At 39.4% G+C, this 16,146-nt stretch overlaps 1 protein-coding gene across 1 annotated transcript in view; it reads left to right on the forward strand.

Annotated features, from left to right (window-relative positions):
- Positions 1–6: 6 nt before the first annotated feature.
- Positions 7–16,146, forward strand: part of SLC25A40 (solute carrier family 25, member 40) — an 82,778-nt gene continuing 66,638 nt past the window's right edge. Inside the window, exon 1 of the mRNA XM_010839072.1 lies at positions 7–165. The gene's annotated coding sequence lies outside the window, so the exon portion shown is untranslated. The remainder of the gene's footprint in view (positions 166–16,146) is intronic.

Consider the following 16,146-nt stretch of genomic DNA (forward strand, 5'->3'; position numbering starts at 1 on the left):
GCCGCCCCGCGTCCCTTCGCTACCCTGAAGAGTCCTTGTGGTTCCGAGTTGACCGAACAGAGTGAATGCAGTTAGCGCCGCCGGCCGGCCCAGCTCTCCACCGGGGTCATTCCGGCTTTCTAAGGTTGCTCGGACCGCCGGTCCTCCAGTTGCTCCCTCCACCAGGTACGCTTGTTCCCCGCGGGTCGACTGTTCCGGCTGCGGGGGACGCAGCGGTTGCGGCCGAGCCCGGACTCAGATTGGGGCGGGGCGGGTTGGCTGCTGCAGGCTCTGTTCTCCGCGCCCCGAGTGCGGTTTTCCCGCGGTCATCGGGCCATCTGGAGGCAGGCCGCAGAGAGATTTCACGGGACAGAGCGGCGGGGGGCGTCGAAGCGAGGGCTGGGCCAAAACGCCCCCGGCCTAGAGCGCGTCCTGGGCGCCTTGTGCTTTTTGTTATTTACGTGCGCTACTCTATTGACCTCTTGTACCTACATCTGATTTCGTTTTACTGAGTTTATTTCAACAGTACCTGGAAAGGAGATTTGAAATCTCAAGTCTAGGTTTTTGGGTCTGGACAGATCCGTTTGTAAAAATTTGGTTAAATTACTTACTCCTTTTGAATCTCAGTTTTTTACATCTCTTAAAATGGGATTTGTAGTAAGGATTCCATTGAGATGCTTTGAAAACTAAGTTAATTTCGTCTTGTGAGAAAACACTTCACACACACACAAAAGGATTTTGGTATGTTTCTGCCTGTAAACTTCTTAAGGAGTAAAAGAGTTAAATCTTGTACTATGCATTCCTTACCACCTGGCCATGATAATCACTCATTGTTTGGTGGTTGATTTTTAACTTGTTATGAAAAAGCTCAGGGAAGTTAGTGCCAGCACCGCTGTTCCACAAATAGGTACCTTAAAAAGCGTAGAAAAGGGGATATTGTAAGTACCTTTAGCCAAAATGGAGGACACAAAGAGATGGTTCAGCTTTGCTAAGGGAAATAAGAGTTTTGCTGTGAATGGCCTTAGTTTGAAGGGTCTGGGGAGATACTAAAGGATCTATTTTTATTAGATCGTTGGTAGCATTTGTTGTAGTTCAGGGGAGATGTCTGGGAGAGAATGGTGGGCGTGTCGAATAGAGGGAAGATAGTTTGAGAGACTTACAGCCCAAGCACTGATTCTCAGTCATGGGTGATGCCTATGAGGTTGTCAGAGCTTTAAAGGCTGAAGGAGGTATAGTTTGGACAAACATGCAACATTATAATTTCTATTTGCGAAAAATCTGTTTTCAAAAAAGAAGCTACAGGAAGAGCGTGAGGTTTTTATGTTTATAAAAAGTTTTAAAAGATTGAGAAACACTGATACAGAATGCAGTTAAAGTTATGGGAGGAAATGGAAATTGCCCAGGAGAGCATGTGAAATAAGAGAAGTAGTGATGAGCAGAGGATGATGAAATAGTGAAAGAGTTGGAGAAAAGGCCACAGAGTTAGGAAGAAAACTTGGAATTAATCTTCAAATGTCACAAAATTATAAACATTGGCATCGTGCAGGCTTCACTGACTATATGGTTTTTGGGTAATTTTGATCCTAAATTTTAATATCTGAAAAGGGAATAAAAAACACTTCTCAGATGTGAAAATTAATTGGAACGTTTTTGAAAGCCTAATTAGTACCGTGCCTGGCACAGAATAAGAGCTAAGTAAGTGCTGTCATCCTGGTGAACTCTATATCAGCCTCTCCAACTTCTCGGGTTCTGAAAAGTTAAGTCTTGAAAAATGGGCCTTTGATTCTGGTGTCTAAGATGTCCTTGGTGCATTAGTGAGAATTTCAGGAGATGGCTAAGGTAAATACAGTACTAGATGAAAATGATGGGCTTGAAGTGGTGGTGGATTGAGTATACATTTTGCAAAAAATGTGTCAGTATAGGAAATTATAGTGATAGGAAGGGAAGATAGGGTCTTTGGAAGGTTTGGGGATATGAAAGTCAAAGTTTTAGTCGCTCTGTCATGTCCAACTCTTTGTGACCCCCTGGACCGTACCTCTATTCATGGAATTCTCCAGGCAAGAATACTGGATTGGGTTGCCATTACTTCCTCCAGGGGATCTTCTAGCTCACTGACTGAACCCAGGTCTCCTGCATTGTAGACAGATTTTTTACTATCTGAGCCATCTGGGAAGCTCTTAGGGGATATGGAAAAGATTTAAATATGTTTCTGTTGAAGAACACAAAAATAGGAAGGCCATTTTATGTTGCAGTGAAAGCTGAGGTACCTTTCTTATTTGCTATAATGAGGAAGGACAGTAACACAGTAGCACCCAAGGCTTTGAGACACACCCTCGACTGCACTGCAGGTGATAATGTCAAGCTGTGAATAAGCAGAAAGTTTGTTTTGCTGCACAGTGTTAGAAATTTTCTGATCTGTAACCCAAAGACAATTTTAAAAAATTATTATTGGAGCTCAGATCTTTTGGTAGCCAGTGGAAGAAGGATGTAGTTATATATCTATGGCCTGTAAACATAGACACCTCTTTACCATCATGTATATAATCGGGGTTATTGGTAAAAGAATAAGGTTTATGTTAAAGTATTTCTTGAGATGTGCTTCAGGTGAAAGTTATGAATGCAAGAAGAGATACATGGAGGCAGCATTACTTGTGGAAAGTTGATTAAAGAGTTCTGTTAAGCAAAGCTGGAGAATATGAGCAGAATCATGGTCTAATTAAATGAACATTTGGCAGTGAATCAAGAGAAAATGAGTTTCATTCAGTACTGACTCTGTTCCTAGGTAGTTTATGACCTTAGGTAAATATTAACCTTGCCATACTGTAATTTCCTCATCTGTAAATGAAAATAATATGTGTTCTGTCTAACCCACAACTTTTTGTAATTATCAAATGAGACCTTTGCTTTTCCAGACCACCTCATATATATACAAATATAAATTTTTTTATTCTTGAATCTAGGTAAAGGGATTTATTCATTCTTCTGTAATACCACTATCCTTTATTTCTTTTCCTTAAGCCTCTCTACCTGGCTGATAATCGTTCCTCTTGCCTTTTCATAGTAAGCCTGACTTAGAATTAACCTTTTTCTCCTTTGGGCCTTCAGTAGTAGCCCAGTTTGATTTATTTGCCAACTATTGATATATTGTCTGCTGAAATGTGTTCTGTTGCTGTATTTATTATTTGAGAGTCTCACTACCCTGGTGAATTGGAGGACCTAAGGTTCTTCTGAGGTTAAGTTCGTAGTTTTGCAAGCTAAGCATATGAAAGAATAGAGTTGAGTAGTGGCTGTGGCACTAAAGTCCATGTCTTAGTTGACTGGGAAACCGAGGAAAATTCGGCATGTCAAGTCCTTGAACACAACCTAAGTAAAGGGTCAAAAATGAAATTTGAGAGTGGATCACCCTGGGACAATATAATCTAGAGGCTGTTGTGGCACCTGTAGGAGCTGTGAAGGATAATGAGTCGGTTCAGAGGTTGTGTTACATTCTGAACTAGATAGTAAAGTCCTTTAGGACATTATGGAATCCGTTTTGGGCTGTGATTATAAAACAGTCTACCTTCCTAGTACACCGTTTTCTTCTGCGCTGACTGAGCACCTGCGAGTGAAAACTAGAATGAAACCCAAAGGGTGAATAGGAGTTTGTCAAGAGGGAGCATAACACATTTCAGGAATTGCAAAAGCTCGTGTGCTGGAGCAAAGTTAGTAATTTATGTGAGAGATAATTTGTAGCTTAGACTAGGGTGATGACAGTACAGCGAATGATATTTGAGGGTTAGAATGGTTAGGGCTGGATGATAGGTTGGATGAGGAGGAAGAGCAAGAATGACTCCCAGAGTACTGAAATGGTTAGTTTTACTTAGTGGGGAAGATGAGCAGGTTGTGGGGGATTTTTGAAAATTTCTTCTGCTTAATAAATCCGAGATTGTTTATGAAACAAGCCAGCGGTGGGTGCTCAGGTGGTTGCATTTGTGTGAGCTTTGAATCCTTTTTGCGGGTTATCTCAACTTTATCCACACCTTGGAAATGGGGCTTTTACTCCCATTTCGTAGATTGGGAAACTCATGCAAAGAAAAGTGAAAGGAAGTTGCTGAGAGTGAGGACATTGACTTAGGGCAAGTCTCTCCCTCAGCAAATGAATTCCCAGATTGAAATCGCTTCCATTTTGTAATTTTTACCATATGTTCACTCATTATATAATAGTTATTGTACTTCTACTGTGTGCCATTGACTGTGCTTAGTAGTGGCCCTTCTTAAATAGTCATAAATACTGCTTACTGACTGGGTGTCTGCTGTGTCCCTCCATTTTCCTTACTTCATTCTCTTTACCCCAATTCCTTGTTTTTATACTAGTTTGCCTTGATTTTCTTTTCTTGCTCATTTCTATGTTTATAGTGTTGTTTTAGGCCCATGTATGATGACTTTACAGGTGTTCTAGACTAGCTCACAGGCTTGCTTTTCTGTTTTATGCTGAGGTAAGCATGGTGATGGAGAAAACAGTGGCACTCCACTCCAGTACTTTTGCCTGGAAAATCCCACGGACTGAAGAGCCTGGTGGGCTGAAGTCCATGGGGTCGCAGAGAGTTGGGCACGACTGAGTGACTTCACTTTCACTTTTCACTTCATGCGTTGGAGAAGGAAATGGCAACCCACTCCAGTGTTCTTGCCTGGAGAATCCCAGGGACGGGGGAGGCTGGTGGGCTGCCATCTATGGGGTCGCACAGAGTCGGACGTGACTGAAGCGACTCAGCAGCAGCAGTGAGATTGGTTTACTTTAAGACTCCCCATAGAAATCGCGTCATGTAGATTTATAAAATTTCTAATACCTTTTTATAATACACATACAATACAATGCACCCATTTTAAGCATACAGATTGATGAATTCTAACAAATATATATATCCATATGATTACCACCTCCCCCATCAAAATAAAGAACATGTCTGTCACCTCAGAAGGTTATTTCACTCCTTGTTCCAGTCTCCTTTCTCCTGCCATTGAAACCACTCTTCTTTCTTTCTTTCTTTTTATTTTTTAAATTATGAAAGTATGATAACACATTTACAGGAGACTTGGAAAATACAGAACAAAGTTACATACAGTTGCATTATATATTGCAGTTATTTTTTAAGTAGATAAATTGAGATTTTTAGTTGGAGTTTCAATATCAAACTCTCAAAAATTAACAGAATGAATATACAGAAAAGTAGAAGGATATAGTAGACCTGAAAAGCATCATGAACCAATTCAACATAATTAAGATTTATACAAATTTCACACAACAGGATACAAATTCTATTCAAGTTCCCATAGATTATAAACTAGGAGACACTGAGACATATCCAAGGACTTTATAAAACAAGGTGCAAAAATTTCATGATCTGAAGAGTATTGAAATCTTACAGAGTCTGTTCTTTTATCACTGTGGAATTATGTTAGGAATCAATAGCAAAAGATATTTGAAAGGTAACCACTCTTGTGGTTTCTAATATCATAAATAAATTTCCCTATATTCCAGATTCATATAAATGAAATCCTATAATTTATATGCTTTGTATCTCAGATATTTTGCATAACATAACATTGTTTATGATTCATCCATGTTGCTGCATGTATCTATCAGTAGTTCCATTCCTTTTTATTGTTGAGCTGTTGTGAGAATATGCCACAGTTTATCCATCATCTGTAGATGGATATTTGAGTTATTTCTAATTTTGGTCTTTTATGATAATGCTGCTATGAACATTTGTATGTAGTTGTGGACTTTTTTTTTTTTCTTCTTGGAGTTGACTATAGAATTTTTTTGGCTGTACTAGATCTTCATTGTGGGGTGCAGGCTAATCTTGTTGTAGAACATGGACTCTGGAGCACACAGGCTCTCTAGTTGCTGCTTGGAGTCAGTAATTTTGGTGTGCAGGTTTAGTTGCTCCATGGGAGAAACTACAGACGTTTTTAATAACCATTCCCTCCAGCAATGTATGCGAGTTCTAGTTGTTAAACATCCTCCTCACTCACTGGGTGCAAACTAGTATCTCATGTCATTTTTTAAACACTTGAGATGAAATTCTGTAACATGAAATTCATTTAAATTATTTTGAAGTGACTTTCAGTGTACTCATGGGGTTGTGCAACCATCACCACTAGAATATATGCAGGACGGTAGAAAGAAATTAAACAGGCATTCCTGATCCCACCTTCCTATCCCTCACCCCGTGGCACCTACTAATCTGCTCTCTGTTTCTATGGATTTGCCCATTATGGACATTTCATGTAAATGGAATCATAAAACAGGTGTTTTTTGTCCTGGCTTCTTTCTTCTGGCATAATATTTTCAGGGTTCATCCATGTGTTAGTACTTCTGTCTTTTTTTAGTAACCGAATAAAAAAATTCCCTGGTAGGGATAGACCACATTTTGTTTATCCATTCATCCATTTGTTTTGTTTAAACATTTGAGTTGTTTATTCTTTGGTTGTTGTGAATAATAACTCTCTGAACATTTGTGTCTAAGTTTTTGTTTGACTCTGTTTTTTCAGTTTGCTTGTTAATATACCACCACGGTGTGATCACTCACCTAGAGCCAGACATCCTGGAATGCAAAGTCAAGTGGCCCTTAGGGAGCATCACTACAAACAAAGCCTGAACACTCGGCTGTTTCAAATCCTGAAAGATGATGCTGTGAAAGTGCTGTACTCAATATGCCAGCAAATTTGGAAAACTCAGCAGTGGCCACAGGACTGGAAAAGGTCAGTTTTCATTGCAATCCCCAAGAAAGGCAATGCCAAAGAATGCTCAAACTACCGCACAGTTGCACTCATCTCACACGCTGGTAAAGTAATGCTCAAAATTCTCCAAGGCAGGCTTCAACAGTATGTGAACGGAGAACTTCCAGATGTTCAAGCTGAATTTAGAAAAGGCAGAGGAAACAGAGATCAAATTGCCAACATTTGTTGGATTATCGAAAAAGCAAGAGAGTTCCAGCAAAACATCTACTTCTGCTTTATTGACTATGCAAAAGCCTTTGACTGTGTGGATCACAACAAACTGTGGAAAATTCTGAAAGAGATGGCCAGACCACCTGAACTGCCTCCTGAGAAATCTGTATGCAGGTCAAGAAGCAACAGTTAGATTTGGACATGGAACAATAGACTGGTTCCAAATCGGGAAAGGCTGTATATTGTCATCCTGCTTATTTAACTTATATGCAGAGTACATCATGTGACATGCCAGGCTGGATGAATCACAAGCTGAAATCAAGATTGCTGGGAGAAATATCAATAACCTCAGATATGCAGATGTCACTACCCTTATGACAGAAAGCGAAGAAGAGCTAAAGAGCTTCTTGTTGAAAGTGAAAGAGGAGAGTGAAAAAGTTGGCTTAAAACTCAACACTCAGAAAACTAAGATCATGACATCCGGTCCCATTACTTCATGGCAAATAGATGGGGAAACAATGGAAAAAGTGACCGACTTTATCTTTTTGGGCTCCAGAATCACTGCAGATGGTGATTGCAGCCATGAAATTTAAATATGCTTGCCTTAAAAAAGCTATGACCAACCTAGAGAGAGTATTAAAAAGCAGAGACATTACTTTGCCAACAAAGGTCCGTCTAGTCAAGGCTATGGTTTTTCCAGTAGTCATGTATGGATGTGAGAGTTGGACTATAAAGAAAGCTGAGCGCCAAAGAACTGATACTTTTGAAGTGTGGTGTTGGAGAAGACTCTTGAGAATCCCTTGGACTGCAAGGAGATCCAACCAGTCCATTCTAAACGAGATCAGTTCTGGGTGTTCATTGGGAGGACTGATGTTGAAGCGGAAACTCCAATACTTCAGCCACCTGATGGGAAAAGCTGACTTATTTGAAAAGACCCTGATGCTGGGAAAGACTGAAGGTGGAGAAGGGGACAACAGAGAATGAGATGGTTGGATGGCGTTACTGACTCGATGGACATGAGTTTGAGTAAGCTCCGGGAGTTGGTGATGGACAGGGAGGCCTGGTGTGCTGCAGTCCATGGAGTCCCAAAGAGTCGGACACAACAGAGCAGCTGAAATGAACTAACTGAGAATTGCTGGGTCATCTAATAATGTTTAACATTTTCAGGAAGCTCCAAACTTTTCCACAGGGGCTGCATCATAGTACATTACTATAAACAGTGTATTATAGAAGTTTGCCTATTTCTCCACATGCTCGTCTGCACTTGTTATTTTCCTTTTTTTTAAGATTAAGTTAATAGGCTTCCCACTGGGAGTGAAGTGGTGTCTGATTGTGGTTTTGATTTGCATTTCCCTAATGAAAGTGAATGGCACCCAACTCCAGTACTCTTGCCTGGAAAATCCCATGGACGGAGGAGCCTGGTAGGCTGCAGTCCTTGGTGTCGCTAAGAGTCGGGGATGACTGAGCGACTTCATTTTCACTTTTCACTTTAATGCATTGGAGAAGGAAATGGCAACCGACTCCAGTGTTCTTGCCTGGAGAATCCCAGGGACGGGGGAGGCTGGTGGGCTGCCATCTATGGGGTCACACAGAGTTGGACATGACTGAAGCGACTTAGCAGCAGCAGCAGCAGCAATGAAAGTGAAAGAGGAGAGTGAAAAAGTTGGCTTAAAGCTTAACATTCAGAAAACTAAGACCATGGCATCTGGTCCCATCACTTGATGGGAAATAGATGGGGAAACAGTGGCAGACTTTATTTTTTTGAGTTCCAAAATCACTGCAGATGGTGATTGCAGCCATGAAATTAAAAGACGCTTACTCCTTGGAAGGAAAGACCAACCTAGATAGCATATTGAAAAGCAGAGACATTACTTTGCCAACAAAGGTCCGTCTAGTCAATGCTATCGTTTTTCCATGTATGGATGTGAGAGTTGGACTGTGAAGAAAGCTGAGCGCCGAAGAATTGATGCTTTTAAAGTGTGATGTTGGAGAAGACTCTTGAGAGTCCCTTGGACTGCAAGGAGATCCAACCAGTCCATTCTAAAGGAGATCAGTCCTGGGTGTTCATTGGAAGGACTGATGCTAAAGCTGAAACTCCAATCCTTTGGCCACTTCATGCAAAGAGTTGACTCACTGGAAAAGACTCTGATGCTGGGAGGGATTGGGGGCAGGAGGAGAAGGGGATGACAGAGGATGAGATGGCTGGATTTATGACTGACTCGATGGACATGAGTCTGAGTGAACTCCGGGAGTTGGTGATGGACAGGGAGGCCTAGCGTGCTGCGATTTATGGGGTTGCAAAGAGTCAGACACAACTGAGTGACTGAACTGATCTGAATGATTTGTGATATTGAGCATCTTTCATATGTTACTTGGCTGTTAGTATATCTTCTTTGAGTAAGTGGTCAGGTACCTTGCCCATTTTTTAATTGGGCTTTTCTCTTTTTGTTGTTGGATTGTAAGTGTTCTTAAAGATTTTCTATTCTAGACTCTTATCACATAGATTTGCAGATATTTTCTCCAATCATGTGGCTTGTCTTTTTTACTTTTTGGGTAGTGTCCTTTGATACACAACAGTTTTAAATTTTGATAAAATTCAATTTTATTTGCCCTTTGTGTTTTTGTTTTTCGTACTTTTGGTGTTATCTTTAGCAACCTGTTGCCAGATCCAAGGTCACTTAGCTTAGCTTTACTTCATCTTATCTTCTAAGAGTTTTATAGTTTTAGTTTAGGTCTTTGACTTCCCTGCTGGCTCATACAGTAAAAGCGTCTGCCTACAATGGGGGAGACCTAGGTTCAGTCCCTGGGTCGGGAAGATCTCCTGGAGCAGGAAATGGCACCCCACTCCAGTACTCTTGCCTGGAAAATCCCATGGACAGAGGAGCCTGGTAGGCTACAGTCCATGGGGTCGCAAAGAGTCGGACACGACTGGGCAACTACACTTTCACTTACACTTTAGGTCTTTGACCCATTTTAAGTCAATTTGTGTGTATAACATGAACAAAGAAAGGGTCAAACTTCATTCTTTGGTATGTGGAATCCATTTGTACCAACATGGATACATGTTGGTATCTTTCTTCTCAAGAAAGCCTGTTGACCATAGATGTATGGGGTGGTTTTAGGACTATGAATTCTATTCCATGATTCTTATGTTTATCCTTAAGCTAGCTAGTTCCACAGTTTTGATTACTGTAGCCTTTTAGTAAGTTTTGAAACTGGGAAGTCTCAAGTCCTCTAAATTTTTGTTTTTCTTTTTCAGGATTGTTTTAGTTATTCAAGATGTCTTGAAATTTCGTATGAGTTTTAGAATAAGCTTGTTCATTTCTACAAAAAGAGCAGTTGGAGTTTTGAGAGTGATGGTATTGAATTTGTATAGATTTGCAATCTTGACAGTATTGTGGATTTCTGTCCGTGAACACTGGATGGTTCCAGTTTGTTTAGGTCTTCTTGAGTTCATTCTGCAGTGTTCTGTAATTTTCATTACTTATACATTTTTGGTCTTTACTTTCCATTAAATACTTTCCAACAGCACTATGTGGACTTCCCTGGTAGCTCAGCAGTAAAGAATCCGCCTGCCAGTGCAGGAAACGCAGGTTCAGTCCCTGAGTCAGGAAGATCCCCTGGAGAAGGAAATGGCAACCCACTCCATAGAGGTGCCTGGTGGCTTACACTTCATGGAGTTGCAGAGTCAGACATGACTTGACAACTAAACAAGACCACTGCATGGTCTGTGGTGGTTTGAATTTATGGAACCTCAGATGTAGGAGGCGAGAAGACCAACTGTAAAGTTATACTTGGGTACTTTTGTAACAGAGATTGTTTTGTTAATTTTATTTTCAGGTTGTCAATTGCTATATAGAATCTCAACTAATTATTATATATTGATCTTGTTTGCTGAATTAATTTATTAGCTCTGGTAGTTCTTTTTTGGTGTATTCTTTAGAATTTTCAAGATATAAAATCATGTCATCTGTGAATAGAGATTGTTTTACTTTGTTCTTTCAAATCTTCATGCCTCTATCTGTTTTTATTGCTTAATTGCCCTTGCTAGAACTTGCATAATTATGCAGTAAAGCAGCATTTTTGTCATTTTCCTGATGTTAGGGGGAATGTTTTCCGTTTTCTTCCATTAAGTCTGATGTTATATGTGAGTTTTTCTTAGATGCCTTTTATCATGATGATGAAATTCCTCAGTTTTTATTGTATTAACTGAGTTCATCATGTGGTTCTGTTGATCTAATTAATATGGTGAATTCTGTTGATTGATTTTCATAAGTTGAACCACTTTTGCATGTTTGAGATAATCCAACTTGATCAGGGTGTAAATTATTTTAATATAGGGTTAGATTCAGTTTACTAGCATTTTGTGGGGAACTTTTGCATCTATATGAAACTTGCACAACTCAGATGAGACTTAAACCCATGGGCTGAGACTGTTACTCAGCCAAACTCAGTTTAGGACTTGAGCCCACAGACTGGGACTTGAACCCAAGTCTTTTTATTGAGATTGCGCACCTGGTCTCAGGACTTAATGAAGCTCAGGTTCTTTATATTTTGTCGCAGAAAGACTTCAGTTCAGTTGAGTTGCTCAGTCATGTCCAACTCTTTGCAACCCCGTGGACTGCAGCATGCCAGGCCTCCCTGTCCATCACCAACTCCCGGAGTTTACTCAAGCTCATGTCCATCAGGTCAGTGATTCCATCCAACCATCTCATCCTCTGTCGTCCCCTTCTCCTCCTGCCCTCAATCTTTCCCAGCATCAGGGTCTTTTCAAATGAGTTAGTTCTTCGCATCTGGTGGTCAAAGTATTGGAATTTCAGCTTCAGCATCAGTCCTTCCAATGAATATTCAGGACTGATCTCCTTTAGGATGGACTGGTTTGATCTCCTTGCAGTCCAAGGGACTTTGAAGAATCTTTTCCAACACCACAGTTCAAAAACATCAATTCTTCGACACTCAGCTTTCTTTTAGTCCATCTCTTACATCCATTCATAACATCCATTCATAACTACTGGAAAAACCATAGCTTTGACTAGATGGACCTTTGTTGGCAAAGTAAAGTCTCTGCTTTTTAATACGCTATTTGTTGGTCGTAATTTTTCTTCCAAGGAGCAAGCGTCTTCTAATTTCATGGCTGCAGTCACCATCTGCAGTGATTTTGGAGCCCAAAAAGATAAAGTCTGTCACTTTTTCCATTGTTTCCCCATCTATTTGCCATGAAGTGATGGGATCAGATGCCATGATCTTAGTTTTCTGAATGCTGACTTTTAAGCCAACTTTTTCACTCTCCTCTTTCACTTTTGTCAAGAGGCTCTTTAGTTCTTTGCTTTCTGCCAAAAGGGTGGTGACATCTGCATATCTGAGGTTATTGATATTTCTTCAGGCAATCTTGATTCCAGCTTGTGCTTCTTCCAGCCCAGTGTTTCTCATGATGTACTCTGCATATACGTTAAATAAGCAGGGTGACAATATAGAGCCTTGGTGTACTCCTTTCACTATTTGGAACCAGTCTGTTGTTCTATGTCCAGTTCTAACTGTTGTTTTCTGACCTGCATACAGATTTCACAAGAGGCAGGTCAGGTTGTCTGGTATTCCCATCTCTTGAAGAATTTTCCACAGTTTGTTGTGGTCCACACAAAGACTTCAATGAGTGACAAAGCAATAGTTACGAAGTAGGATTTATTTAGAGATACACATTTTGTAGACAGAATGAGATCCCATGTCAAAAGGTGAGAGTGGCCAAAAATACATGGGGGCATTAATTTTTAATGGGCTGAGTAACTTCATAGGCTAATAAGTGGGAGGATTATTCCAACTGTTTCAGGGAATGGGGGAAGAATTCTAGGAATTTGGAGATTTCTAGGAATTGGACCACTGCCCACTTTTTATCCTTTTATGGTTTTCCTGGGAACTGTCATGGTGCCCATAAGTATATCATTTAGCATGTTAATGTATTATGATGAGTGTGTGAAAAGGTTCAAGGTCTACTGAAAGTGGAATCTTCTGCCATCTTGGTTCTGACCTGTTTATGTCATATCATCGATATGTCCTTCTTTAAGGTTATGTCCTGCCTCCTTCCCTCCTGTTTTATATGTATATATATGAAATATTAGTATGTAGTTTTCAAATGATATCTTTTTCTGGCTTTGATGTTAGAGTAATATTTGTTTTATAGAATGAGTTAGAAAGTGTTACCTTTCTTCAGTAACTTTTGGTACTTTGTGTGTTTCTAGGAATTTGTTTATTTCAAGTAATTTGTTGACAGATTTTTGTTCAGTTGCTAAGTCATGTTTGATTCTTTGCAACTTCATGAATTACAGCACATCAGGCTTCCGTGTCCTTCACTAGCGCCCGAAGTTTGCTCAGACTCGTGTCTTTTGAGTTGATGATGCCATACAACCATTTCTCATTCTCTGTTACCCGCTTCTCCTGCCCTCAGTCTTTCCCAGCATCAGGGTCTTTTCCATTGAATCGGCTCTTTGCATCAGGTGGCCAGAGTATTGGAGCTTCAGCTTCAGCATCAGTCCCTCTCTAGTGAATATTCAGGGTTGATTTCCCTTAGAATTGAGTGGTTTGATCTCCTTGCTGTGCCCCGGACTCTGAAGAGTCTTCTCCAGCACCATAATTTCAAAGCGTCAGTTCTTTGGCGCTCAGCCTTCTTTATGGTCCAACTCTACTTGTTCATTTCCTGTAATAATTTTTATTCCTGTAAAGCTTCTGGTAATATCTCTACTTTCATGCCTGATTTTACCAATTCGAGTCTTCTTATTTTTCTTGGTCAGTTTAGCCAAAAGTTAATTTGGGTGATCTTTTTTAAAGAGGTCTTCCATGGTGGCTCAGACAGTAAGGAATCTGCCTGCAGTGTGGGAGACCTGGGTTCAATTCCTGGGTCAGGAAGATCCCCTGGAGAAGGGAATGGCAACCCACTTCAGTATTCTTGCCTGAAAAGTCTCATGGACAGAGGACCCTGGTGGACTACAGTCCATGGGATCGCAAAGAGTTGGACATGATTGAGTGACTAACATTTCACTTTTTCTTTTTTAAAGAACCAATTTTTGGTTTCATTGATTTTTCTCTGTAGTTTTTCTACTCTATTTACATTCTAATCTGTAATATTCCTTTCCTCTTCTTGTTTTGGGTTTAACTTTTTTCTTGGGTTCCCTAAAGGAGAAGTTCAGGTTTGAATAAAGATGTGAGATCTTTTGTTTTTTTAATGTAGACCTTTACAACTATAAATTTCCCTCCTCTTAGCACTCTTAGTACTGCATTTGTTGCATTCCTTAAGTGTTGGTACGATGTGTTTTCATTTTAATTTCTCTCAAGGTATTTTGTAATTTACCTTGTAATGGATTCTTTGACCTGTTGGTTAATTAAGAGTGTACTGTTTCATTCAACAGCTTTAAATTTCCAAATTTCCTATTGTTATTGATTTCTATTTTTTTTCTCCTGTGATCAGAGAAGATGCTTTATATAATTTTTAGTATTCTTAAACTTAATGGAACCTTATTTTGTATTGTAACATATCTGTCATGGAGAATATTCCATGTTCACTTGAAGAATGTATTTTGCTCTCGTTTGGTGGAGTATTCTATGTATGTCTGTTAGGTCTAGCTGGTTTGTAGTAGTTAATTTTCTAGTTCCTTGTTAATCTTTTGTCTAGTTCTGTTTATCTTTGAAAATGAAATATTGAAGCTTCCAACTGTTGTTGTCTTCTGTCACTTTTTGCTTCATATAATTTGGGGCTCTGTTGTGTATATGTTTATAGTTTTTTAAAATCGTGGTACATTGACCTTTATATCATTCTTCTTCAATGTTGTAACTATTTTTGTTTTAAAGTTTTTGTCTGGTATTATATTGGCACTCTGGCTCTCCTTTGGTTACAGTTTTCATGGAATAAATTTTTACATTTTCATTCTCAACCCATTTACAAATGTATTTGGTTCTAAAATGAATTTCTTGTAGACAGCATGTAGTTAAATCACTTTTTATATTGACTCTTCCAGTCTGTTAGAGAATTTAATTCATTTGTCTTTAATGAAATTATTCAAAATAGAAGGCTTACATTGCCACTTTGCTCTTTTTTTCTGTATGTCATACTTTTTCGTTTCTCGATTCATTTACCACCTTCTTTTGTGTTGGATGTTCAGGTGTAATGTTTTGATTGTATTCTCATTTTTTCTGTATATATTTTAGTTATGTTTTTAGTTTATTTCTTGAGGATTGCAGTTCACATTTAATTTTTAAGTGTATTTCAGATTAATACCAATTTGGTTTTAATGGTATGTAAAAACTTTTCTCCTATATAACTCCATTCCTCCAACCCCCTTGTAAATGACATATCGTTACTGTTATATATTATGTATGTGATATATATAAGCACATATAATGTGCACTTAAATGTGTCAATTACAAATATGTAACATAAGTATAAATATATGATGTTTATACATAGTAAAGCATATATTGTATATAAGTAAATATGCAACATTAATGATATTGTGTATTGTAAATAACAATGTTATGCATGACAGTGATTAACATAGTTGTTGTTTTGTATAATTGTATTTTAAGTCATTAGAGGGAAGAAAAAGAGGAATTACTAATTAAAGATCCATTAATGCAGACTTTGGGCTTCCCTGGTGGCTCAGAGGATAAAGCGCCTGCCTGCAATGCAGGAGACCCGGGTTCAATCCCTGGGTTGGGAAGATCACCTGGAGAAGGAAATGGCAATCCACTCCAGTATTCTTGCTTGGAGAATCCCATGGAGAGAGGAGCCTGGCGGGCTACAGTCCACGGGGTCGCAAAGAGTCGGACACAACTGAGCGACTTCACACATCACACACAATGCAGACATTTATGTTTATGTTGCCTATACTTATGTTTTATTATCAGTTTATTTTTGTGTTTGAATCTAAAATAGGTCTCTTATAGCTAAGATATAGTTTGATCTTTTTTTTTAAAATTCTGCTAGTCTTTGCCCTTTTCTTGAATTATTTAATCTGTTTTACATTTCAGTTCAGTTCAGTGACTCAGTCATGTCTGACCCTTTGCGACCCCATGAACCGCAGCATGCCAGGCCTCCCTGTCCATCACAAACTCCCAGAGTCCACCCAAACCCATGTCCATTGAGTCAGTGATGCCATCCAACCATCTCATCCTCTGTTTTCCCATTCTCCTCCTGCCCTCAATCTTTCCTGGCATCAGGGTCTTTTCAAATGAGTCAGCTCTTCTCAT

Source organism: Bison bison, unplaced genomic scaffold (assembly GCF_000754665.1).
Source record: "Bison bison bison isolate TAMUID 2011002044 unplaced genomic scaffold, Bison_UMD1.0 scf7180017864109, whole genome shotgun sequence".
Classification (NCBI taxonomy): Eukaryota; Metazoa; Chordata; class Mammalia; order Artiodactyla; family Bovidae; genus Bison; species Bison bison.